This window comes from Schistocerca serialis, chromosome 3 (assembly GCF_023864345.2).
Source record: "Schistocerca serialis cubense isolate TAMUIC-IGC-003099 chromosome 3, iqSchSeri2.2, whole genome shotgun sequence".
NCBI lineage: Eukaryota > Metazoa > Arthropoda > Insecta > Orthoptera > Acrididae > Schistocerca > Schistocerca serialis.
In genome coordinates this window covers 938,764,428-938,790,696 of record NC_064640.1, presented here as the reverse complement: position 1 = coordinate 938,790,696, position 26,269 = coordinate 938,764,428, and positions in this window count along the sequence as shown.

The following is a 26,269-nucleotide window of genomic DNA, read 5'->3' as shown; positions in this document are numbered from 1 at the left end:
AAAACTGCTTAAGTAATAGAATCCAGTATGTTGTCCTTGACGGCGAGTGTTCATCGGATGTTCAAATGTGTGTGAATTCCTACGGGACCAAACTGCTGAGGTCATCGGTCCCTAGACTTGCACACTACGTAAACTAACTTATGCTAACAACAACAAACATACCTATGCCCGAGGGAGGCTTTGAACCTCTGGCGGGGGGAGGGGGGGGGGCGCCATCAGTGACACGGTGCCTGTAACCGCACGGCAACTCCGCGCGGCCTATTCATCGGAGGCAGGAGTAACATCGGAAGTGCAATGGGGAAGTGCGATAGGACTGTTGCTATTTGCTGTGTACACAGATGATCTGGCAGAAGGGGTAGAGCGCAATCTGCCATGTTAGCTTATGATACTCAGGTATACAAGAAGGCTTCGAAGATAAATGACTATAGTTTGATACAAGATGACCTAGATATGATTTCTAGTTGGTGTTATGACTGTCAGCTCGCACTTGATGAAGAAATATAGAAGTTAAAGCAGATGAGTAGGAAAAACAATTTCGTTATGTTCGGATACAGCAGTAGTAGTGTTCTACTTGACCCAGTCTGGGCTTTACTTTGCGAGGCTACGTGAAACGATACGAGAATGTGAGGATTGTGGTAGGCGAGGCGAATGGTCGACTTCGATATGTTGAGAGACTTTTAGGGTTCAAATGGCTCTGTGCTCTATGGGACTTAACATTTGAGGTCATCAGTCCCTTCAACTAGCCCTGAACTTTCTGAAGACTAATGAAGCTACCAGATGTGAATATATTCAGAGTCCCTTACAGCTATAAGACTCCTGACCAATTAATGGCTTCCAGAATGCTTTAATGATGAAATATTTCGAACTGATAAACGAGCTAAAAGATCTAATGAAACTAACGTAATCGAAGTTTTAAAATCAGGCAAAGAAAGGACTGATGTGGCTAACGGTGAACCTATCTCCTCACTCAGCATGACTTATAATATATGGAGCGCATATCCTCAACCGCATACGGGATGTTACTGATGAAATAACGTTAGTCGAGCGAGGTCACTTTAGAAGAAAACAGAGTTTCCGGAATCCAGTGCTGACGCTTACAGCATTAGCTGAATCTGGATTTCAGAGAGTTTTCAGATCGGCTACAGCTTTCGTGGACGTGGCAGCAGGCTACACCACGCACCGTACGGTGGCTTGCGGCGCATGTATGTAGATATAGACAATCGGTTCCGAACTTGAAGAAATTGCTGCTTTCAATGAATGCAGATCCACTTCAAGTAGTTTCCAAGCGAATGAATATAGGAGAAAGACCTGCATGCAGTGGATATTTGAAGTTGGGTACAGCAACTGGAGCCGTATGGAGTGCTCTGACGTGTCGTGATTTTTTTCTTCTCAAATAACACAAGTCATCGAGTCTACCGACAGGAAGACCAGGTGAGGCGAGACCGCAGTGTGGCCGGCGATTGTAACCGCAGATTTTCTTTTTTTAAGGGGTGTTTTCCGTACCACAACTGGGGCCTACTCACTTAGGTCATAGTTTACGTGAACCAGAATGATTATTTCAACGTTCTTTGGGAGTACGGGGTTATTACAAATGAATGAAGCGATTTCACAGCTCTACAATAACTTTATTATTTGACATATTTTCACAATGCTTTGCACACACATACAAAAACTCAAAAAGTTTTTTTAGGCATTCACAAATGTTTGATATGTGCCCCTTTAGTGATTCGGCAGACATCAAGCCGATAATCAAGTTCCTCCCACACTCGGCGCAGCATGTCCCCATCAATGAGTTCGAAAGCATCGCTGATGCGAGCTCGCAGTTCTGGCACGTTTCTTGGTAGAGGAGGTTTAAACACTGTATCTTTCACATAACCCCACAGAAAGAAATCGCATGGGGTTAAGTCGGGAGAGCGTGGAGGCCATGATATGAATTGCTGATCATGATCTCCACCACGACCGATCCATCGGTTTTCCAATCTCCTGCTTAAGAAATGCCGAACATCATGATGGAAGTGCGGTGGAGCACCATCCTGTTGAAAGATGAAGTCGGCGCTGTCGGTCTCCAGTTGTGGCATGAGCCAATTTTCCAGCATGTCCGCGGGCTACGCGTGAAACTTGCACGCACGCGTTCAACCGTTTCTTCGCTCACTGCAGGCCGACCCGTTGATTTCCCCTAACAGAGGCATCCAGAAGTTTTAAACTGCGCATACCGTCGCCGAATGGAGTTAGCAGTTGGTGGGTCTTTGTTGAACTACGTCCTGAAGTGTCGTTGCACTGTTATGACTGACTGATGTGAGTGCATTTCAGACATGACATACGCTTTCTGGGCTCCTGTCGCCATTTTGTCTCACTGCGCTCTAGAGCGGTCTGGCGGCAGAAACCTGAAGTGCGGCTTCAGCCGAACAAAACTTTATGAGTTTTTCTACGTATCTGTAGTGTGTCGTGACCATATGTCAATGAATGGAGCTAAAGTGAATTTATGAAATCGCTTCAATCATTTGTAATAGCCCTGTATATGTTTTCCTTTCTTCTAAATGTGAGTATGCTATAGGCACTTCCGTCCTCTAAGATGACAACATCCCCCTTCACAAGGGCCGGCCGCGGTGGTCTAGCGGTTCTAGGCGCTCAGTCCGGAGCTGCGCGACTGCTACGGTCGCAGGTTCGAATCCTGCCTCGGGCATGGATGTGTGTGATGTCCTTAGGTTAGTTAGGTTTAAATGGTTCTAAGATCTAGGAGACTGATGACCATAGATGTTAAGTCCCATAGTGCTCAGAGCCATTTGAACCATTTTGAACCTTCGCAAGGCTGCACCCTTACGTTTCTGGTTTGAGGAATGCAGTAGCATCCTATTGCACCTCGACTGGCCCGCCAAATCATTCGATCTTAATCCCACAGAAAATGTCTAGTACTATACGAAATAGCAGTGATCATCGTTCCCACAATATGATTGGTCTACAGGATTTAATCATCGTTGAATGGCTGATCTGGATGTCAAATACCTGAAGACACTCGTGGACTCTTTCCCTTGCCGGATTGTGACCATTATAATGTTATATGTTATACAGCAGTGGGTTGAACAATTTTTCGTCCAGTTTTCTTTCCTTGAGACTATGTTGGCATTTACGTGTACGAGTATAATCGTAACCAGAAGTTAAGTAATCTTCCAGATCAACGAAAAGCAATGTGTCATGGTAAAAATTGGGCACTGAACTGTGGCCGCAACGGCCTTGCCGCAGTGGATACACCGGTTCCCGTGAGATCACCGAAGTTAATCGCTGTCGGGCGTGGTCGGCACTTGGATGGGTGACCATCCAGCCCGCCATGCGCTGTTGCCATTTTTCGGGGTGCACTGAGCCTCGTGAAGCCAATTGAGGAGCTACTCGACTGAACAGTAGCGGCTTCGGTCAAGAATACCATCATAACGACCGGGAGAGCGGTGTGCTGACCCCACGCCCCTCCTATCCGCATCCTCCACTGAGGATGACACGGCGGTTGGATGGTCCCGGTAGGCCACTCGTGGCCTGAAGACGGAGTGCTAAACTGTGGCCGGTCATTCAATGGTTCAAAATGGTTCAAATGGCTCTGAACACTATGGGACTTAACATCTGAGGTCATCAGTCCCCTAGAACTAAGAACTACTTGAACCTAACTAACCTAAGAACATCACACACATCCATGTCCGAGGCAGGATTCGAACTTGCGACCGTAGCAGTCACGCGGTTCCAGACCGAAGCGCCTAGAGCCGCTCGGCCACACCTACTATTTAGACACTACTTTAAAATTCAGTAGTGTATCACATACTTTTCTTGCTCTATAATGTATTACTGTGCTTCTTTGGAACTCCCAGCTTGTTGGTACCAGGCGAAAGTACAGTTTTCTCTGAGTGTAATGGCAGATCAGAGTGAAGTTCACAAAATTTTCCGGGTACTCAAAATTTACTCTGAATCCTTAAGGAAGTACATTTCTAACCATCTGGTGTACAAATAAACCTATATTCTCTAAGACTATCAACCTTCGGTTGAAAATATGTGGTGTTAATATTATGTGCAACAAATAACGCCGCGCGGAGTAGCCGCGCGGTTAGAGGCGCTATGTCACAGACTGCATGTCCCCTCCCGCCGGAGGTTTGGGTCCTCTCTCGGGCACGGGTGTGTCTGTTATTCTCAGCATAAGTTAGTTTAAGTAGTGTATAAGTCTAGGTACCGATGACCTCAGCTGTTTGGTCCCTTAGGAATTCACACACATTTGAACTTTTTTTTTTTTTTTTGAGCAAATAACTTTAATCTGAGCTTACAGGGCTGGCTTTGGAAAATAACCTTATGTGATGGGTTAGGCATAGTAGTTAACACTTTAGTGATATGACTTCCTACAGCCATCAAATACTTAAGGAATTTTATTTTTTACAGTCAGCTATACAAATGTACTCTTATTCAATATTTATTTGTACGACTGATGATTAACAATGCGATTCTTTAAATATTTGACGAATGTAGAATGTCACCTCGATAAAGTATGATCTCTGAATCACCTGTATGTTTATTTCTTCAATACCTTAGACAAACATCCGTGCAGATTCCGGGAGTGGTAACATATTGCAACATGGCCCAGTTGCAAAGACCGCTAACGTCGAGGTGTGTCCCTATTTTCATCACAATCAGCATTGAACTTATTGTTTGCAACTGTATGTATATAGCCGCAGTGAACAATACCATCACTGACACAATGCTCAACAAATTGTAATAGATCTATGCCGGTAATAAGTTACAATTTTATGCTGGTAGTTTTCAGCTGCATGTTCCATGTCGACCCACATGAAGTTACATAATGAGCTTGATCTATTTCGTATGTTTCACGACAGAGTCCTTGGAAGTTTTCAAACACGCCGGCCAAAAGCAATACATCAGCTTTCATATATAAGTCGGAGAAAATCTCCAATGTCTTGCTTTCAAATAAACTCTAGACTTTACACGCCCTTTGAAAATCCATTTCTTTGATTTCTGTTTCAACTCTCAGCAACCTTTGAATGCTTCGGTTGGCGGTAACTGTTCCTCTAACAAAATGGGTTCTTTAGCGATATGCCAGTAAGAAAAGACACTTTTCTCTTTAATCAAATTAAAGGTCTCGCTGTTGGGGAAATACTTTGGTGTTATTTTCATCTCCTTAGGCTTTAAATACGAGTACAGGACACATTTTTGCAGACAGCACGCTAGAAATTTGAAGGACTCTACAAACCGAAATTTTATGTCACTACAGTATCCCACTGCGATAGATTTAGTGAATGTTTTATAATTTTCCACATTCGTCGCAGTAAGAGACCATGGCCTAGCTATATTTTATCTGTTTATTCCATTTCTTCACAGTGGTTGGAGGTTATGAAATTTGCATCATAATTCGCTAGGTTACGGTAAAAATTAAGTCTGTAATTTAAAATACAGCTGTAATGTACAGCTCCACGAAACATACCTGTAAAATGGCTGTAATCTCTGTATTTCACATCTGTTTTGCTGAAGCGTCCCTTACAGGTCCGCCAAATTTCTGCTGTTCGAAATGCTTCTTCCTCTTCCAATCTCTGCCTCGGTACAGTGGAAAATATTTTCGTCAAGCAATATTCTCTTCTGGCTACACCAAGTCAAGAAGATATAGTGGCACTGTGGTCTGAAATTCACATTAAAAATGATATTCCTTCTCTACCAAGCAGACGTTAGTTTGAACCACAATAAAGTCTGGAGTGGCGAGATGTAGAAACTCTATCACCAGTAACCTTCCTTATACTAGTTATTTATTTCTAGTGACGAAAGAAACGTTATGTAGGGTCACAGGACACTTATTCCATCTTTTATTTGAGCTTCTGTATGTCGATATAATTGGTTCTGAACTGGGAATGCAACTCAGACCGCCCTTGACGCGGAATTTGATCCCTTCGTGACAATACAACTCAGCTACAATTTGTTGTTTGTTGAAAACTGCAGATTCCTCAACATCTCCACATATTGCGCGTGAATGGGTTCGAATCCTGGCCCGGCACTAAAGTTTTCATTATGTATTATCAAGCTCTAGCATGAGAACACCTATCTGCTGTTGGATAATAATTTTGATTTTTAATGTATTTTCATTCGTTGTCAACACTAACGATATCTGATGTTTTTAACTCCCAGTGAGACACAGAACTATTTACGAGATCACTGTCAGCTGCTGGTGGAGAAAAATTCGGTAGCTGACGTCTCTTTGTGTGTAGTCAACAACGATATGTGTGGGGCTCTATTCCCTGTCAGCACTGAACTCTTCGTCATATTACTTCTAGTTCAAACATGCTCACATGTCGCTGCTGTTGCAACAAACCCATATTTAACGTTCTTTTTCTCTAGAATATAACAGCGATAGGCGCCGGGTTGGAGTCCTGGGAAGGAAAAAATTAATGTTTCCTCTCGTCATTTCAGGTAAAACATCTAGCTACTGCCGAGAAAATCCGATATGTCACAGTTGATTGTGCTTCGATATCAATCCGATTAGGTTCTGGGTTCGAATCCCTGTCCAACACAAAGCTTTACCTCACGGCATTTCAAGTAAGTTAGATGTGAAGAAGCAATATTTAACATCTCTCGTAGTTCGTTAAAAGGGACAGTAGATGCTGGGTAGGAATTCGCGTCCGTTAAAAATGTCTGCGTTGTGTAATTTAAAGTTGATATTTGTTAACTGATACTGTCTAAAATCGAGGTATATCACTCTCTGTATGCCTAATCAGGAATGACAGTTTCCATCAGTCACGAAATCTTTGCTTAGTTTGCATGACCTGGGTTTGAATCCATATGCAGAACGAGACGGTTCGTGGTGTCATTTCAAGTTCATACATAACCTCAACTAGCTGCTCGTGAATAACTTAAAATTTTAATGTCACTTTGTGTTAAATAATAAGAACGGTATGTTACTTCCAAGAGTAAATCATGAATACGATGAACTTACCACGTGCATTACCTATCTGACGTAATAATGAGAGTGGTAATGTGGTGTCACCGCCAGACACCACACTTGCTAGGTGGTAGCTTTAAATCGGCCGCGGTCCATTACTACATGTCGGACCCGCGTGTCGCCACAGTGTGATCGCAGACCGAGCGCCACCACAAGGCAGGTCTCGAGATACGGACTAGCACTCGCCCCAGTTGTACGGACGACGTAGCTAGCGACTACACTGACGAAGCATCGCTCATTAGCCGAGCAGATAGTTAGAATAGCCTTCAGCTAAGTCCATGGCTACGACCTAGCAAGGCGCCATTAGCCTTACATAGCAATTGATAATTATCGTCTAAAGCATGTCTCAACAAGAACGATGTATACAACAAGGATGGATTAAAGTTAAGTATTCCAAAAGCAACGTACTTTTCTTTATAGCAATTCATTGAGCGTCCTGTTTCAGACTTCAAGATAGTCTGCGTGAGCTTATAGCGTGCATATCGGCCCCCTCAAAATAACACTGTGTCGGCACTTCTGTCGACACATCAGGTAACATTTCAGGTATGTCATTTATTGCAATAAATGTGAGATTACAAGCCTTAAGGACAGTCTTATCTGTGATAAGGTGTTCCCTGATATTTGTAGTATCGTTGTATTACTTTACATCTTGAGTTATTGCGATACAGAGCAGAGTTTTCTAGTGGTGGCTTGTTGGAACCATTTTCAATAGTCAAACGACTGTACCAAGGAGCATTTAGAGGATCTGCTAGACAGTTGCGTTATGCCGGTTGCATGCGAATCAGGCGAAATGCAATTCAGGTCGTGCGGATACTTTTGATCACGACTGTACAAATGACTGTTTGAAACCACATTCCGTTGCGCAACAGGATTCGAGGTCCATGTTCCCTTACAGCAGTCGGTACTGCCTAAGTTTTGTAGACCTCATCCACCGGGTTTCCCCATGCACGAGAGATCTAAAACTGAGGTAGACAGTTTGTTAAGTATGGGAGTCATATTACCAGCGTTTTCGAGTCAGTGGGTTACGCCCGTGGGTGTAGTTAACTGTTGGCAAAACTGCCTGGGACCATTATTTTTCAAACATAAATTTTGGTGACAGCTACTTTCAGTTGCCTGTAGATCATCAGACGAAAGAGTTTTTAGTGATTAATACGGCATTCGGCAAGTACCGTTATAACAGTTTGCCATCTGAAATTGAAGCACTCTCGCGATATTTCAGTGACATCTTGAGAAGCTCATCTAAAGTATCCACTACTGACTTACATCTTTATATGAATTGCTCATTGCTGGAGCCACTTGGGTACAGCACCTGTGCACCCTAAATATTTTGTTTGAGTGGTTCCAAGCCCATGGTCTCCATTGTTTCTTTGAGCCAAGAGTTAAGTCCTTGTGACGTGTCTTAAAGTAACTAAGGGCTCATGCCCACGCACTTACCACTAACTTGCCGGCTCTGAAGAACCTCGAAGAAATACTGTAGTTTCTGCGCAAAGTCAGTTATTAAGTGACATTTATTGCCAATCCTGCTCTGATTACCCAAACGCGTCATCATTTGCAGAAAATAGGTGTTAAATTGGTGTTCAAAAAATGGTTCAAATGGCTCCGAGCACTATGCGACTTAACTTCTGAGGTCATCAGTCGCCTAGAACTTAGAACTAATTAAACCTAACTAACCTAAGAACATCACACACATCCATGCCCGAGGCAGGATTCGAACCTGCGACCGTAGCGGTCGCTCGGTTCCAGACTGTAGCGCCCAGAACCGCACGGCCACTCCGGCCGGCAAATTGGTGTTGTCAGAGGCATGACACAAAGCTTTTCTGCAACTTAAAAGTGCCTTATGTCAGCGAGTTGTTTAGTAACATTCCATCCCGACTACAATTTCATACTTTGAACTGATGAATCGAGTTGTGGTAGTGGTGCAATGCTGCCCCACAAATATGTCGACGTCATGGAACTGCCCATTGCATTTGCATCCAAAACATCAAATTCGGCAGAGAGGAATTATTCGAAAATTGAGTAAAAGGCGCTGGCTATCTTATACGGTATCAGAAAGTTTCACATGGTACTACATTTCACTTGATCACTGGTAAAAAAAAAAAAAAAAAACAACTTATTGCTCTATTCAGCCCCCATTCGAAACTTCCTGGTAAGGCAGCGCAGAGACTGCAATGGTGGCAGTTTCTCTTAAGTACCTGGAGAAGAGCCACTGTTAGTCCACTAGGCAGCACTGAAATGTCGCCATACTTTCTCACTTGCTGTGAGGCTCAGATGCAGAGTTTGCAGACACGAAGTGCTGTGTTCAGCCATAGCGAACAATCAGCGACACTCCATTGACGAATTCCCGATTACAGTGAGGGAAGTTGTAGAGAAACAGGTTTGATCTTCTACTCTGCAGGATGTTGTCAGCCATATGATGGGCTTCGTCAGAGCACCTATCTAAGGCCATAGATATGACGGTGTCACGTTGTTGGCTATGGACGATTCTGAATGCCAGGTGTTAGTTTTCCCAATGCTCTGCCTGCTGATACTGAAGCTCCTCCATGCTGCACATTAAGGAATGTGCAGAACGAAGGCAAGAGTGTGGCATCATGTTTACTGGCCGGATGTTGACAGCGCAATAGGGTACACTGTGCCGTGCGGGATTAGCCGAGCGGTCTGGGCGCTGCAGTCATGGACTGTGCGGCTTGTACCGGCGGAGGTTCGAGTCCTCCCTCGGGCATGGGTGTGTATCTGTCCTTAGGATGATTTAGGTTAAGTAGTGTGTAAGCTTAGGGACTGATGACCTTAGCAGTTAAGCCCCATAAGATTAAAAAAAAATTACACTGTCCACAATCACCAGACCTGCCCCCACACTCAATCAGCCCCACCACAGCATTTCAAGCCTTGGTCGCTCCATGACCACCCATGGCAAAGTGTGTATGTCGATTTGTTATTGAACTGTTCCAAAGAACAATACGGTTGCTAGTTTTCGAACCCCTTTCTACTCTTCCCTGTGTGTCACTACCACAACAGCTACAATCTATGCTCTGTCCATCATATATTCTGTAGAGAGGCACCTTTCAACCTGGTCCTCAACTCACATCACCCGAATTTCAGGATATTTGTCACCGCAGTGACACTGAGCACATGAATCTATCCATTTCCATTCTATATGCAAATCGAATGCCGAACAGATCGTCAGGACTTCTAAAACACAGACGTTCGAAATAATTACCACAGCTGACTCTGGGGAAGTACTCACTACCTTCCTCTCCACCTATAAGTCGACCCATGTAAATTTTACGTGGGCACACACCCCGCACCCATTTCGACCTGCCGCATCTGACTCAGGAGGCTCACCGTCTATGCGCACAGCTGTCTTACCATGTGAGATCCCAAGACTGGGCTGCTACTTCTGGGCAGAATCCTGGGTGGACCTGAGGCGTTGTCGTCGGTAATATTTTTTGTTTTGGTTTTGGGGCGCAAAACTGCTATTGTCAGAAACAGTGGCTAGCAAATACCTGTGGTTGAGGCTGTCCACGAGCAGGGATTCCCACAACCGTTGAACTTAGAGTTATTCTAGGTCGTGTGGCGTACAGGCTCAGAACACCACAGGAACTGGCTCTGAGTGATGTATAAACGCAAAGTCTCATTCCGCTAGGGCAAAAACTGTTGATGTAGGCGTCATCTGTGTCTGGAAAGACATGGCCACTCGTTAGAAACCATCTGTCGTTATATGTTACCCTTATAGACATGACAGCAGTTGTCATACACGTCAGTAGAATGGCAACTTGAGTGGTGGTGATGTTTGGTTTGTGGGGCGCTCAACTGCGCGGTCATCAGCGCCTGTACAAAGTCCCAGTTTTTTCGCAGACTAATTTTTACACAGTCCGATAGAGCCACTGTCACGAATGATGGTGATGAAATGATGAGGACAACACAAACACCCAGTCCCCAGACAGAGAAAATCACCAACCCGGCTGGGAATCGAACCCGGGACCTCGTGATCAAGAGGCAGCAAAGCTAGCCACTAGACCACGAGGTGCGAAAGGCAAAATGAGTGAGTAAACCTAACACGAGGACGAAAAAATTTTATTTTGTGGTATGAAATATCAAAATCGTGTCGTCCTCTTGAGTGCAGCGAGCAGAATGAACTGGAGGCCTTTAAAAGCCATCCTAATTGAAACATGTAAAGTCTTTAGTCGGGTTATATTTAGCTAACAGAACTGAATGCGTAGTACTCAATGTCAAATGTCCAACATCTCAGTACACAAAAGTGATTTACCAGATAGGATCCGCAGTACTATAAGACTGTTCAGTGACAATGCTGTTGTGTAGAGGAAAGTACCATCATTAGACGACATAAGATGAGGTCCTACCCCCATGAACCATGGACCTTGCCGTTGGTGGGGAGACTTGCGTGCCTCAGCGATACAGATAACCGTACCGTAGGTGCATCCACAACGGAGGGGTATCTGTTGAGAGGCCAGACAAACGTGTGGTTCCTGAAGAGGGGCAGCAGCCTTTTCAGTAGTTGCAGGGGCAACAGTCTGGATGATTGACTCATCTGGCCTTGTAACACTAACTGAAACGGCCTTGCTGTGCTGGTACTGCGAACGGCTGAAAGCAAGGGGAAACTACGGCCGTAATTTTTCTCGAGGGTATGCAGCTTTACTGTATGGTTAAATGATGATGGTGTCCTCTTGGGTAAAATATTCCGGAGGTAAAATAGTCCCCCATTCGGATTTCCGGCCGGGGACTACTCGAGAGGATGTCGTTATCAGGAGAAAGAAAACTGGCGCTCTACGGATCGGAGCGTGGAATGTCAGATCCCTTAATCGGCCAGGTAGGTTAGAAAATTTAAAAAGGGAAATGGATAGGTTAAAGTTAGATGTAGTGGGAATTAGTGAAGTTCGGTGGCAGGAGGAACAAGACTTCTGGTCAGGTGACTACAGGGTTATAAACACAAAATCAAATAGAGGTAATGCAGGAGTAGGTTTAATAATGAATAGAAAAATAGGAATGCGGGTAGGCTACTACAAACAACATAGTGAACGCATTATTGTGACCACGATGCATACGAATCCCACGCCTACCACAGTAGTACAAGTTTATATGCCAACTAGCTCTGCAGATGACGGAGAAATTGAAGAAATGTATTATGAAATAAAAGAAATTATTCAGATAGTGAAGGGAGATGAAAATTTAATAGTCATGGTCGACTGGAATTCGTCAGTAGGAAAAGGGAGAGAAGGAAACGCAGTAGGTGAATATGGATTGGGGGTAAGAAACGAAAGAGGAAGCCGCCTGGTAGAATTCTGCACAGAGCACAACCTAATCATAGCTAACACTTGGTTCAAGAATCATAAAAGAAGATTGTATACATGGAAGAAGCCTGGAGATACTGACAGATTTCAGATAGATTATATAATGGTAAGTCAGAGATTTAGGAACCAGGTTTTAAATTGTAAGATATTTCCAGGGGCATATGTGGACTCTGACCTAATCAATTGGTTATGAACTGTAGATTAAAACTGAAGAAACTGCAAAAAGGTGGGAATTTAAGGAGATGGGACCTGGATAAACTCACTAAACCAGAGGTTGTACAGAGTTTCAGGGAGAGCATAAGGGAACAATTCACAAGAATGGGGGGAAAGGAATACAGTAGAAGAAGAATGGGTAGCTTTGAGGGATGAAGTGGTGAAGGCACCAGAGGATCAAGTAGGTAAAAAGACGAGGGCTAGTAGAAATCCTTGGGTAACGGAAGAAATATTGAATTTAATTGATGAAAGGAGAAAATATAAAAATACAGTAAATGAAGCTGACAAAAAGGAATACAAACATCTCAAAAATGAGATCGACAGGAAGTGCAAGATGGCTAAGCAGGGATGGCTAGAGGACAAATGTAAGGATGTAGAGGCTTATCTCACTAGGGGTAAGATAGATACTGCCTACAGGAAAATTAAAGAGACCTTTGGAGAAAAGAGAGCCACTTGTATGAGTATCAAGAGCTCAGATGGAAACCCAGTTATAAGCAAAGAACGGAAAGCAGAAAGATGGAAGGAGTATATAGAGGGTCTATACAAGGGCGATGTTCTTGAGGACAATATTATGGAAGTGGAACAGGATGTAGATGAAGATGAAATGTGAGATATGATACTGCTTGAAGAGTTTGGTTGGCTCTGAGCACTATGGGACTCAACTGCTGTGGTCATCAGTCCCCTAGAACTTAGAACTACTTAAACCTAACTAACCTAAGGACATCACACACAGCCATGCCCGAGGCAGGATTCGAACCTGCGACCGTAGCAGTCGCACGGTTCCGGACTGCGCGCCTAGAACCGCGAGACCACCGCTGCCGGTCTTGAAGAGTTTGACAGAGCACTGAAAGACCTGAGTTCCAACAAGGCTCCGGGAGTAGACAACATTCCATTAGAACTACTGACAGCCTGGGGAGAGCCAGTCCTGACAAAACTCTACCATCCGGTGAGCAAGATGTATGAGACAGGCGAAATACCCTCAGACTTCAAGAAGAATATAATAATTCCAATCCCAAAGAAAGCAGGTGTTGACAGATGTGAAAATTACCGAACTATCAGTTTAATAAGTCACGGGTGCAAAATACTAACACGAATTCATTACAGACGAATGGAAAAACTAGTAGAAGCCGACCTCGGGGAAGATCAGTTTCGATTCCGTAGAAATATGGGAACACGTGAGGCAATACTGACCCTACGACTTATCTTAGAAGCTAGATTAAGGAAAGGCAAACCTACGTTCCTATCATTTGTAGACTTAGAGAAAGCTTTTGACAATGTTGACTGGAATACTCTCTTTCAAATTCTGAAGGTGGTAGGGGTAAAATACAGGCAGCGAAAAGCTATTTACAATTTGTGCAGAAACCAGATGGCAGTTATAAGAGTCGAGGGGCATGAAAGGGAAGCAGCGGTTGGGAAGGGAGTGAGACAGGGTTGTAGCCTGTCCCCAATGAAAGCAGTAAAGGAAACAAAAGAAAAATTCGGAGTAGGTATTAAAATCCACGGAGAAGAAATAAAAACTTTAAGGTTCGCCGATGACATTGTAATTCTGTCAGAGACAGCAAAGGACTTGGAAGAGTAGTTGAACGGAATGGATAGTGTCTTGAAAGGAGGATATAAGATGAACATCAACAAAAGCAAAACAAGGATAATGGAATGTAGTCGAATTAAGTCGGGTGATGCTGAGGCAATTAGATTAGGAAATGAAACACTTGAAGTAGTAAAGGAGTTCTGCTATTTGGGGATCAAAATAACTGATGATGGTCGAAGTAGAGAGCATATAAAATGTAGACTGGCAATGGCTAGGAAAGTATTTCTGAAGAAGAGAAATTTGTTAACATCGAGTATAGATTTAAGTGTCAGGAAGTCGTTTCTGGAAGTATTTGTATGGAGTGTAGCCATGTATGGAAGTGAAACATGGACGATAAATAGTTTGGTCAAGAAGAGAATAGAAGCTTTCGAAATGTGGTGCTACAGAAGAATGCTGAAGATTAGATGGGTAGATCACATAACTAATGAGGAAGTATTAAATAGGATTGGGGAGAAGAGAAGTTTGTGGCACAACTTAACTAGAAGAAGGGATCGGTTGCTAGGACATGTTCGGAGGCATCAAGGGATTACCAGTTTAGTACTGGAGGGCAGCGTGGAGGGTAAAAATCGTAGAGGGAGACCAAGATATGAATACACTAGGCAGATTCAGAAGGATGTAAGTTGCAGTAGGTACTGGGAGATGAAGAAGCTTGCACAGGATAGGGTAGAATGGAGAGCTACATCAAACCAGTCTCAGGACTGAAGACAACAGCAACAAGATGAGGACAAAATTTCCTCTGGTTATAATGAAACAGTCTACTTTTAAATATATTATAACTGCTGTAACATAAAGAAAGGTCCTGACAGTATCTAATTACAAGATTAGCGGTGAACTTTGTATAAGTATTTAGAGATGATTTATGAAATGGGAGGATCACATAAAATCAATATTAGGAAATGAGAATGGAACAATTCCAGGAAAATGCAATTCATTAGTAAACGAAATTCCATACAAGACGCCAGTGACAACAATTCTCGAGTATTCTCCTAATGTTTCGAGCCCTTGAGACGATGTTTGGAAGTGTTCTTGGAGAATTCAATGCATCTGTTAAGGAAATCACATGCAAGGTGATGGGAGAGCCAATTCTGGAGTACTTTTCAAGCGTAAAGTCAGTGAATTCAGAGATGCACTGCTTGGATTTTAATAGGTCTATACAGCCTGCTTATGAAAGAGAAACAAAAATGTTGAGGTAGTTAATTGGGAAGAATGGCAACGTAGTGCTCATGCAACCATTGTGAGCAAAGGATTATGAACATCAGATAGACGAAAGATATCACCCACAGAAGTGAATATTTCACTTAACGACGTGATGAAAGTGAGCTCATTGGCAGCAATGGATGTAGGCAGGCAGTGACGTGTGAGATCTGAACTTCATCGTATGCTGCAGATATTGTACTAATATCACAAATAAGAACTTTTTCATCGTGATTTATCGAAGAAAATGTCAAGCATATGGCTACAGAAGTGTGCACATAATGCTGACTGAATCTCACTATTTATGTCAAGGTCTCAAAATCGCCACGACTTGGAAACTGAAAGTTCCACACATAATTTTATAGTCTGGGTAAAATAAGAGTTGATATGTACAATATCTCTTCTCTGGAGCGTAATTTCTGATTGCATGTCACATACTGACATGGTCATGTAGATATTAGTGCTTTTTATTAAAATTTTTGTTATAATTTTTGCTGTAGCCTGGTGCTATTTTTTACAAACTCACTGTATCTGAGACAGTTTGTTTGATTTTGCTGCAGAATGAGGTATTTTGTTACAATTGCATTGTAATATAGGGGTAATTTGTCACAGTTTCACAGTTTGTTTAAAATTTTGCTGTAATATAATTTTGTTACAATTTTGTTGCTAGCATGTCTATGTATGGGACCATGTGTCATGTAGTCGTCACAGTGTGGTTATGTAAGGCAGAATTACCAGCAGAAGATGAGAAACGTTTTGTACTGCAAGACAAAGTTAATAACTTAATATGGAGACACTGCAATGTTTAGGTGTCCTTAAAAGGCAGTTGAATCTGAGAAGTTGAGAGCATGACAGCCCTCATTTTCTACATATGCAAATGTGTACTACTAGTGTACAGCATGGCATTTAATTGAAGTGTTACACAGTTTCCTCTGTATGACAGCCTAAGTCAGTCATCAACAAGTACACTTTAACTTTTATGTTAGAACAGTACTAGTGCCATGTGTGTCTTATAATGTTATATAACAAATCTTTAACTATTATGACAATTAATTCCCAATACCATTGCAGTATTATATGAGCATGAAACGAAAGGTCTAATAGGAATCTGTGATACATTTGGCTGTCAGAAGGCTAGGATTTCCGAGGGAATTCTTAGAAAAACGAGCACAGGCTGAAGAGAAAGATTGGTAATAAGCAACATGTAAGAGAATGCACAGAGAGTCATCAGAATGTAAGTCCTATGAAAAGAAGTGCTCATATTAAAAATAGATAGGACAAGAATGCAGTCGTACTTCTCAACAGTTAAACCTGAGCATTAGAGAACCAAGAACTACTGTGGTATTACAAGCAGTTGTTCCAGCAGAATACCAAGTTTAGGGTCAAACCATTCTACTTCACATGCTATAGCAATATAGTTTTTAGATACTACCCTGTGAGTTTTACCCAGTGTTCCTCTTGCTATCACATTGTCATTCCCATTTACTAGAATCTGTATTTCTGTCTCCACACCATCTATCAAAGAGATGCATTTGGAGAATTTACCACACAGAAAACTGTTAAATGCTCCATACACATTTCCTTTTTAAAATGAAAGATTATCCCTTCACTAATTTTTCATGACAGTCCATTTGATCAGACTTTTTAACTATCATAATATTGCCACAAAATGGTTCAGTAATGGATGTATGCACATTGAAATGTTTCTACTTGCTAAGGAAGATTTCATTTTTTGTGTGATTTATCAGTAAAAAGTTTAGCCACGTTCTCCAATAATAACCACAAACCAAAGAACTCATCATTAAGACTCAAATTCATCCCAAGATCTTGAGGCTGTCAAACACTTTATGTCAGGACATGTTGACACTTTGAACTACTTCAGAGTTAAAGCTGCCCCTGAGCTCTGCAAGCAGAATCTGCCTGCACTCAACTGCAAGAACACGACTACTCAGAAATTGATATTTGTGTATGTGAGCCGTATATCTTTACAAGGTAGATTAACCTCTTCTCTTGCAGTAAATACGAGTTATTATCTTGTGCTGATTGTGCTAACTTAATGAAAGCACAGTGGCGACTACAGGACACTTGGCCCCATGAATCTATATGTTAGAGAAAAAATGTAACAAAATACCTATGTTACATCAAAACTGTAATACATTTACCACGTTACAGTGAAATTGTAACAAATTACCCTCTAGAATGGGGTGTGTGTACTGTGACACCTCCAGATGCACGATTATGAAATGTGGAACATGATGCTAAGGGGCTGTCAAGCGTTCTGAGCTAGTAAGACAGCATTAGCGGTTTAGACATTTATTAGTTTTGATTTTGTAACTCAACCATCTCCTCCATAGCAGGAGTGAGGGAAGCGGAGGTGGCACACAAAACTGAAACATGCTGATGCATCCATCTCAGCAGTCTCGAGTCCATCGGTGAGATCACATCCACTAACTTAGCAGAAGCAGTGCCATGGAAGACAGCTAGCCCAAATGGTGGAATGCATTGCTTGTCTGGCGGTGATGCCCAACAGCTCGACGACACGTTTCACTGGGATGCACTCTTGGACATCTAAGGAGCACCCCAGTAATATTTCAGCAGCTCTGTGCGGGACAGTGGTGGCTGTGCAAAGTTATTTCATAGCCTACCTACCAGAGGAATGTCACAGATGACAGTATCCACTGACAGATGTAAGTTAGGGGCCAACAGCTAGCATGCCACCACAGTATAGCAACAGTTTGACAATGCACCAAGCACCATCAGTGTTTCTCTCACAGAGAGAAAGTAGTAGGAGATACATCAAAGCCAGTTCATTAAAATTCCAATAGAGAAGGGGTTGGATCTGTCATCAGAAGCAATTATATTATGGCTCGGTGAGGACCACCGAATGTGGCCTGGTTTTCTGTTCTTCTCCGCATTCTCCACTGCTCCTTAGTGTCTCAGCTGTAGCTTTCAACTCTTCAGGTTGACACTTTCTGCAATGTCGGTAGGAAGAAACGCATTCTTGTGTAAGATTTTTGTGTTATTATAACATTTTCAGTTCTATCAGAATGACGTTATGTTTCCTTCACTGTGAGGTAATATTGTTGAACAGTCAGTTTGGCCATTTTACTCGACTGATATGTGGCAATCGCCTCGGCTGAGTGCCACGATATAATATTAGCTCTCCTGTCCCTTTGACATTGTGTTCGCAACAGTTCGCTAGAGCCTGTACTCGCTTAGCTCGGCACTGGCTGGGAAAACATTAAGATGTGTTCATTCAGCCTGTATGTATTTCTGTGATGCAACACTCACCTTCCATTTACAAAATTCGCCAAAAATTATTTCCCTATTGGATTCTGAAACAATCCAATTAAACACATGTTACATCTAGAATTACACACTATACAAATTTGATTATTTAGATGTTCATGATAGCTCATTCACAAAGTCCTAGTTTTGTTCCTTAATTCCATAGTGTCTCTGTTGATTGTTACAAATCCGTAATTTTATAAGTTTACTTATTTTGTTCTTTATTTATAACAGTAAGCCACTCGATAGGTATCTGATATTCTGTTAACTCAGAGGGATGAGCAGTTATACTTTGAAATCAAAAGTAGAGTTTGCAAATTGCTATTGGTATCATGGCGGCACTAGTGGTTGTAATACTTACGGACGTCATGTCATATAATCGTTTTCTGAATATTGCTGGATATGCTGCGACATATTTACCATAGAAATTCGTCTCTCAGCGATGTCGTAAGCTTTTTCCAGTGAGTTTAGTAGGTCGGGGTTCAAGATGCCATATAGGAAAGTCAGGTTTGGAGCTGGTAAACTTACAATGGTTTTTCCGATCAGTGGTAGAGTGACTGTAGCTGGAAGGCGATACTGTGTTCCTGCTATATCTCATGCTGTACCATTTATCCACAACCTGCTGTTCCGTATTTCTACTTTTGTCAAGCCCTTGGGATTTCCGTTCACATAACAGTTCAAGATTACGACTTCCGGTGAGAAAACTAGCAAAACCAGTACACTCCCTCTCTCTATAAACGAAGTTGTGGGGCCAGCAAGTCTCTGTTGAAGTTAGTCGCTTGTGTTTCCCTCAGAACGACTGTAATTCACATGCCTGTGCATTAGTCTGTATTCCTCTGACTGAACAAATCATAATGGTTTCAAACTTTCTCGCAAGTCTTCCAGTGACATGAGAACGCAAGATTCCGTATGTTCCGAGATTATTGAACACTTTCTGAGTTTTCTCTTGTGTCCACTTTGCCATAGTTCCCATATTACTGGATATGAGCGAATTGTTCATGCCTGTTGCTGAAATAAGATTCATGCATCTAGTTTTAGTCTATCGATACTGACCTCGACAGTCGCTATATGATAGAACAGCGCTACCTACGTTATTCTCAGTTAATTTCTTTTGCACCTAGTGTAAGTCTGCCAAGTATTGTTGCATAGGCAACTGTGCAGAGCTAAGTTGGCCATTTCTTGCGTGGTAAACCGCTTCGTGCAGCGTTGCTACCTCTATTTTTGCGTCACTCACACATTTGTGCTACAGCTCGTAACAGCCTAGCTACGGTACTTTTCCGTCCAGTGAACTTAAACGAGTCTGTACTCTCGCCAGTTTGTCATTTATTGTCTGTACAGTATTTCTTTTGTATTGCGCTAATTCCGTAGACAGCTCTCGTACCATCTTGGTATTACTTAACGCAGGCTTGTTCAGGAGGCAGCTAGGCGAGTACAGGCACTCATGCTCGTTCGCTGCCTGAATATGAGCGCTCACTGTAAAATGGGCCGGGGAAGTACAGGGGAAGTGCAAACCGTACGTTGTCTTCGGAGGAAAGACGATGTGTTCAGTTCACAGCACCCTTAGACGCAAGCTTACGTACATAATAACGCAGTGCTCAAAGTAGAGATTATTTCTTTTAAACCTGATACAAAAGCAACATTATGGCTGGGTTATGAATTTCAAAGCGCACTACAGAAACAGCAACATCAATTTACAAGATATCAATTTAGGATGGCTACCTACAGTTAGAACTTAGAGGCCTACAGAGGACAGTTATTGATAAGTTTCGTAATGAAACAAGTCGTTTAGCCTCGTGTAAAAATTTTCGTCAGCATAAATTTCCACGATTCCAGAAGTTTGTAGCTACGATTGTGTCGATGTTTGGAACTACATACTAGCGCGAGCAACTCTTTTACAATGCAAAGAGAATGAAATCTACCCATAGGTGCTCACTCAAAGTTTTCAGCTTAAAAGCTTATCTTCGAATTAGCAGTACTCAGAACGTAGTACCAAGACGTTGATGCTTTTATGAAAAGCAATATAAGTAGAATTCATCGACAGCGTTTCTATGTTGACTTGTGAATAACTAATCACGAAATACATGTTGGCGTAAGATTTAAACCTCACCCATCATTAGGCTTAATCTTTCGTAAGAAATACTGTTTTTCGTACTTGCCTGCCCCACTTTCTTCGCCGCATCTATTAAAAGAAATGTAAATTTCATTTCATTATCGTTTCTCATCAGTGCAACAGTCTAAGAAATAAATAAAGTCACTACTTGGCCACCGCAAAGTGATACATGTTCGGGGAATTAACATAAACTGTCGAAGAATACGATCGTTGACAATAGTTTCTCGTGTCGAGCTGCCTTATCCCGGTTCCTCGTCCCCTCGCTTCCTCTTCCCCTCACCACTACTCGCCACGAGCTGGCGAGTTCCTCACAGTTGAGACGTTGGAGAAAGCTAGCTTGCACAAGCAGATTGGTGAACGAGAGTGAAAACCGTTTCTGTTTTAGGTTTGACAGTTCAGTGATGCCTGGTATTACCTATGTTCTTCCGACCGCTTTATTCAAATTTTGTAACGTCTTTGCTGTCCACTGAGCCAATATTGTTTTCAGTAACTTTTCTCCTGCATTCAGCCGTCCTCTTTGTCTTCTCACTAGTGTCTGTAGCCGACCTCTGTTTATTAATTCATCTGTCCTCCCAGTTTCCCATATGACAGTTTCAACTTCTGAACGAGCGGTTCTAGGCGCTTTAGTCTGGAACGGCGCGACCGCTACGGTCCCAGGTTCGAATCCTGCCTCGGGCATGGATGTATGTGATGTCCTTAGGCTAGTCAGGTCTAAGTAGTTCTAGGTTTCAGAGGACTGATGACCTCAGATATTAAGTCCCATAGTGCTCAGAGCCATTTGAACCATTTGATAGTCGTCCTGCATTTCCTCTAGAACTTCCTCTTTCTGCACGTCCTCATGTAATTCTGAGAATACAGCCTGTAGCCTGTGAACCACATTTCTTACTTTCCACGTATCGAAAGTTAATTTCAATGTCCACTGATGGCTTGTTAGTAGCACATTTGGCTGTCTGCAGTACAATATTCCAGAATTTAGAGGCTGGTTCTGAACAGTATTCAGTACTCCTCCCCTGCGAAGGGCGGTGATATTAGGAGTACGATAATCCTCCTGGTCTCCATTTCAGCACGCCACCGAAGAGAAAGGAACCTCTATCAATTCCCATGTTTCTAAAAACGAATACACACGGGAAAGAAAACTTTTATCCTAATTATAGAAAATGGACAGAATGAACTTCCCAACCCTGTGATAAAATAGTAAAACCAAACTTCCTTTGAACAGAGCTCGGGAGTCCCAACGGTACCGTCAGACCGTCGTGTCATTCTCAGCCAAAACGCGTCTCTTGATGCGGATATGGATGGTCACGTGGTCAGCACACCATTCTGGCAGCCGTTGTCAGCTTCCATGAGTGGAGCTACTACTTCTGAATCAAGTAGCTCCTCGACTGACTTCACAAGAGCTGACCGCACCCCACTTGCCAACAGCACTCGGCAGACCCAGGCAGTCACGCATCCAACTCCTAGCTAATCCTGACAGTGCTTAACTTCGACGATCTGATGGGAACCGGAGTTACCACTATGGCAAGGATGTTAGTTGTGATACATAATACACCAGTAAATTATAGCAACACGTAACCAAATAAAGGCTTCGAAAACACATAATAAATCTAGAAACAACATAAAAATCTGATCAAAACCTGCTTACCCTGTAACCTGAGTGTAATGAACGGTGTGTGCAAACTTACTGCATTAGATAATCATTTCTTAACTTCCGTAGATGTTTTCTTTATTATTGGCGCAGTTGATGGGACTTTCGGCAAAGCATCCACAGCTCGCTTCAATTGCTTGACCCTACTCACCTCAAAAACAGATGCTTTTTCCGGCAGTTTGAACTTAATATTTACTAGCAAAGTCATTTCAGTGGCTTCGTATGGACGACGGTACTTGGTCAGCAGCTTCTTTGTTTTACCTTTAGGAGTATACGGGTTTGTTAGCAGTACCCACTGACCAATTCTATACTGTAATAGCTTTTTTACATGTTGACCTGTCTGTTTCTAAGGTTTTAAGACATTTGTGTTGGCTCGATTCACACTTCATGTATATATTTTGCTAATTTCTTTACTGACTCACTACCAGCTTCAAATTTTGATTTTATCATGTCGAAGGGAGATGGCATCTTTATATCATAAACCACTTCATATAGCAAAAATGTTGGTACTTGTATGGACATTGGAGTGGTGCACCAAGGCTATGAACTTAAGATATTTATCTTAATCGTTGCGTTGCCTATTAATGTGCGTCATAATATTTTAGAAAAGGTTTTATGCACAGTCTCTGTTTGTCCACTCTTGTGGGTAGAAAGAACTTTTTCAGAATTTACGAATGCCAAGCAAACGAAACTGTTTTATTAAATCCGATATGAAAATTTGACCTGATTAGTAACTATGATATCTGGTCCACCAGAATTAAGTATCTAACTGTTTACCATTGCTTGTGTTATTTTGTTAGCTTGTTGATGTCGAATTGCTATCATTGCTATGTATCACGATAAATGGTCTACTGTGGTTAGTATATACTTATTCGCTGTTGGCGTTCTATTAAGCAATCCAAAAAAATCTAGTACGACTATTTCAAAAGGTTTAAGTGCCTTTAATAATCTTTGTAAAGGAATTTTTTTATGACAGAGGACAGCTCTCTCTGCACTAAGGTACCTTGTCTTCCACATAAAATTCCCCATTACATGTGCTAGTTTTCCACCACAGTTTCTCTGTGACTCATGTATCATTTGTTTTTCGACCAACATGACCTGCTAACATGTGACTACGCTCTCGTTGCAAAGCTTCATCCACGAACACTGCCTGAAGCACATTGTCTACACTTAGTCGATCTGCAGAGTAAGCCATCATGTGTCACGAACTGTGACCTGAATGCCTGACAGTCTGAAACGTCCCCTTAGAAAAATTTATACATGACTGTGCTTAAACTGACACACAATATTTTTAGTGCAACGCAATCTGACTTTCAAAAATCCCTACAAAAGAATGGCCCTGACTAACATTAACCTATACCTTTCACAAATCACTTACCTCACCAAAAATCTTCGTTACTCGAACTACTGCAATACAGCGAGCGCCAATACTGCCAGCTAAATAAAAGATTCAAACTACTGAAGGCACTAACTACTAATAGGCATAGTTAGCAAATGAAAGATTTTGATAGAGAACAAACAATGTATTTACCTTACTAGTGTTCAAAAGTCATAATATATATAGCAGTTCATGACATCCAGTCTTACAAATTTCAAAACTCCGCCATCTCTCTCCCCACATCCACCACTGCTGGCGGCTCACCTCCAACTGCTCAATGCTACGCGCTGTTCACATCCATCTGCTCAACACTACAATGGCAGACAACAATGAAAACTAGCCACAGACTGCACACAGCACAGCCAGTGATTTTTCATACAGAGTGCTACGTGGCGTTACCAATAATAAAACCTAAACAGCCTACCTACATAGTCCCCATGCTCCCCACAAAAAAATTTACAAATTGTTTTCGGCACTGGTCAATACAGATTTGAAAAATTTTTTCATAATTACAGTAAAACAGATATCAAATGCACACACTTATTAACACAATGTTGGTCAAAAGCTAAAATTTTCTCACAGTCCATAAAGACAGTCCTGACCATTCATCACAGTAAAAGTGCCGTTTCTTTTCTCAAAGTCTGAGCAGTAAAAGACAATGCACACAGAAGTAGTGGATTTCCATGCAGTCTTGAAGAATTAGTGTTGTCCTTCCAACGGAAAGACAGTGCTGACTCTTGCCATGCTGACAGGTAATGGGCCACAACAGAGCAAACCCACCGCAGAGTCAGTCGACGTTTTGAAGAATATTGGTAGGTAGGTCATCACAGAACAGACCACTGTAGTCTTGTTAGAGATTACGGTATTGGTGGGCCACCAGAGGTGCAGACCCACTGAAGTCCTTGTAGAAATAATGGTATTGGTGAATCATCAAAGGTGTAGACCCACTGTAGTCCTTGTAGAGATGGCTAGCAGCCATCTGTTGCGACTGTGCAGGTGCACAATCACCATTGAAGAGTCTTGCGGAGAATATAGCAAGTCCATAAACCACCACTTGTGCACTCATAAAATTTTTTTTTAAATGTCCTTAGAACCAGCAATGCTGTTATCCAGTCCCTTGCTGAATTATTAACACATGTGCGAACACTAACAGTCCCAACTTCTCACATATTGTCCATATACTATGACCAACAGAAACGTGTGCAGTGAAATGTAACTTAATATGAAGAACTGGTATCTATATTATTATAAATTTACAACATAAGAATAAAATTACAAAGGTACAAAAAACATCATCAAAGAACATAATAGTACAGATAACATTTGTAGTAATACAGGCTTTATAAAAGAATAGAATTGGACATATACATCAGTGTTACAGGAATTATGACTTAAGTAAATACATAAAAGATCAGAGTAACTTTTGAAACATCACCTTCACACATGAGCATTAAAACAAAACAGAATAAATAATGTCTAAACATCTTTACAAAGTAAATAACATATTATCAGAAAAATTCTACAATATAACTCTCATCAGATAAACAAATAAAGACAGGAAGAACGCAAATACCCAAGGGTACAGAAACACATAGTGGGATAACACAAGGAAAGGGCAGGGTTTGTTTTACTGCAATATTTTGCAAACAAAACTTTCTTTACTTCTCGGAGATCTCCCTTCGTTCTTCATTATTTCCAAAAAGTCCTATCTATGCCTGCTTTCCGTACTTTTTTCGTATAACTTCTCAGTGCATTTCTTCCAATTCATCGCAACTCAATCTCTTATATAGTCTACCCCCTCTTAAGCTAACTTAAATGTACTGAGTTCAGATGATAAACTTAGGGACCAGGCAATGCAGCAGCACAAAACAATTAATACAAACAGCAATGAAAAAAATGCAAATTGGCAAAGCTAGCAGCAGTAAATGTAAAACACAAATTCACATAGCATTATAACACAGAAGTACAGGACAGGGTTTGTTTTCAGTGTGACATTTGGTACTGCAGTCCACCCCAAAACTTCATTCCATATATCTTTCCTCTTATTTCAATATTTGTTTCCACCAAAAAAATTCTATCCAAGCATGCTTTCTATATTTATATGTTCACACATTTCTTACCTCATTATTTATTTTCCATTATCTTACCTAATCATTTATTTCCAAGAAAATCCTACCTAAACCTGTTGTCCCTAAACCCAACTTTTTTGGTTCATATCTTGTTTCAAAATAGTTTTTTGGCCAAACCATTTTCTTATAGCTTCTCAATGCATTTCTTCCAATTCATCACAACTTGTTCTCTTATATGACCTACCCCATCTTACGCCACTACTGCCAGCTAAATAAAAGATTCAAACTACTGAAGGCACTAACTACTAATAGGCATAGTTAGCAAATGAAAGATTTTGATAGAGAACAAACAATGTATTTACCTTACTAGTGTTCAAAAGTCATAATATATATAGCAGTTCATGACATCCAGTCTTACAAATTTCAAAACTCCGCCATCTCTCTCCCCACATCCACCACTGCTGGCGGCTCACCTCCAACTGCTCAACGCTACGCGCTGTTCACATCC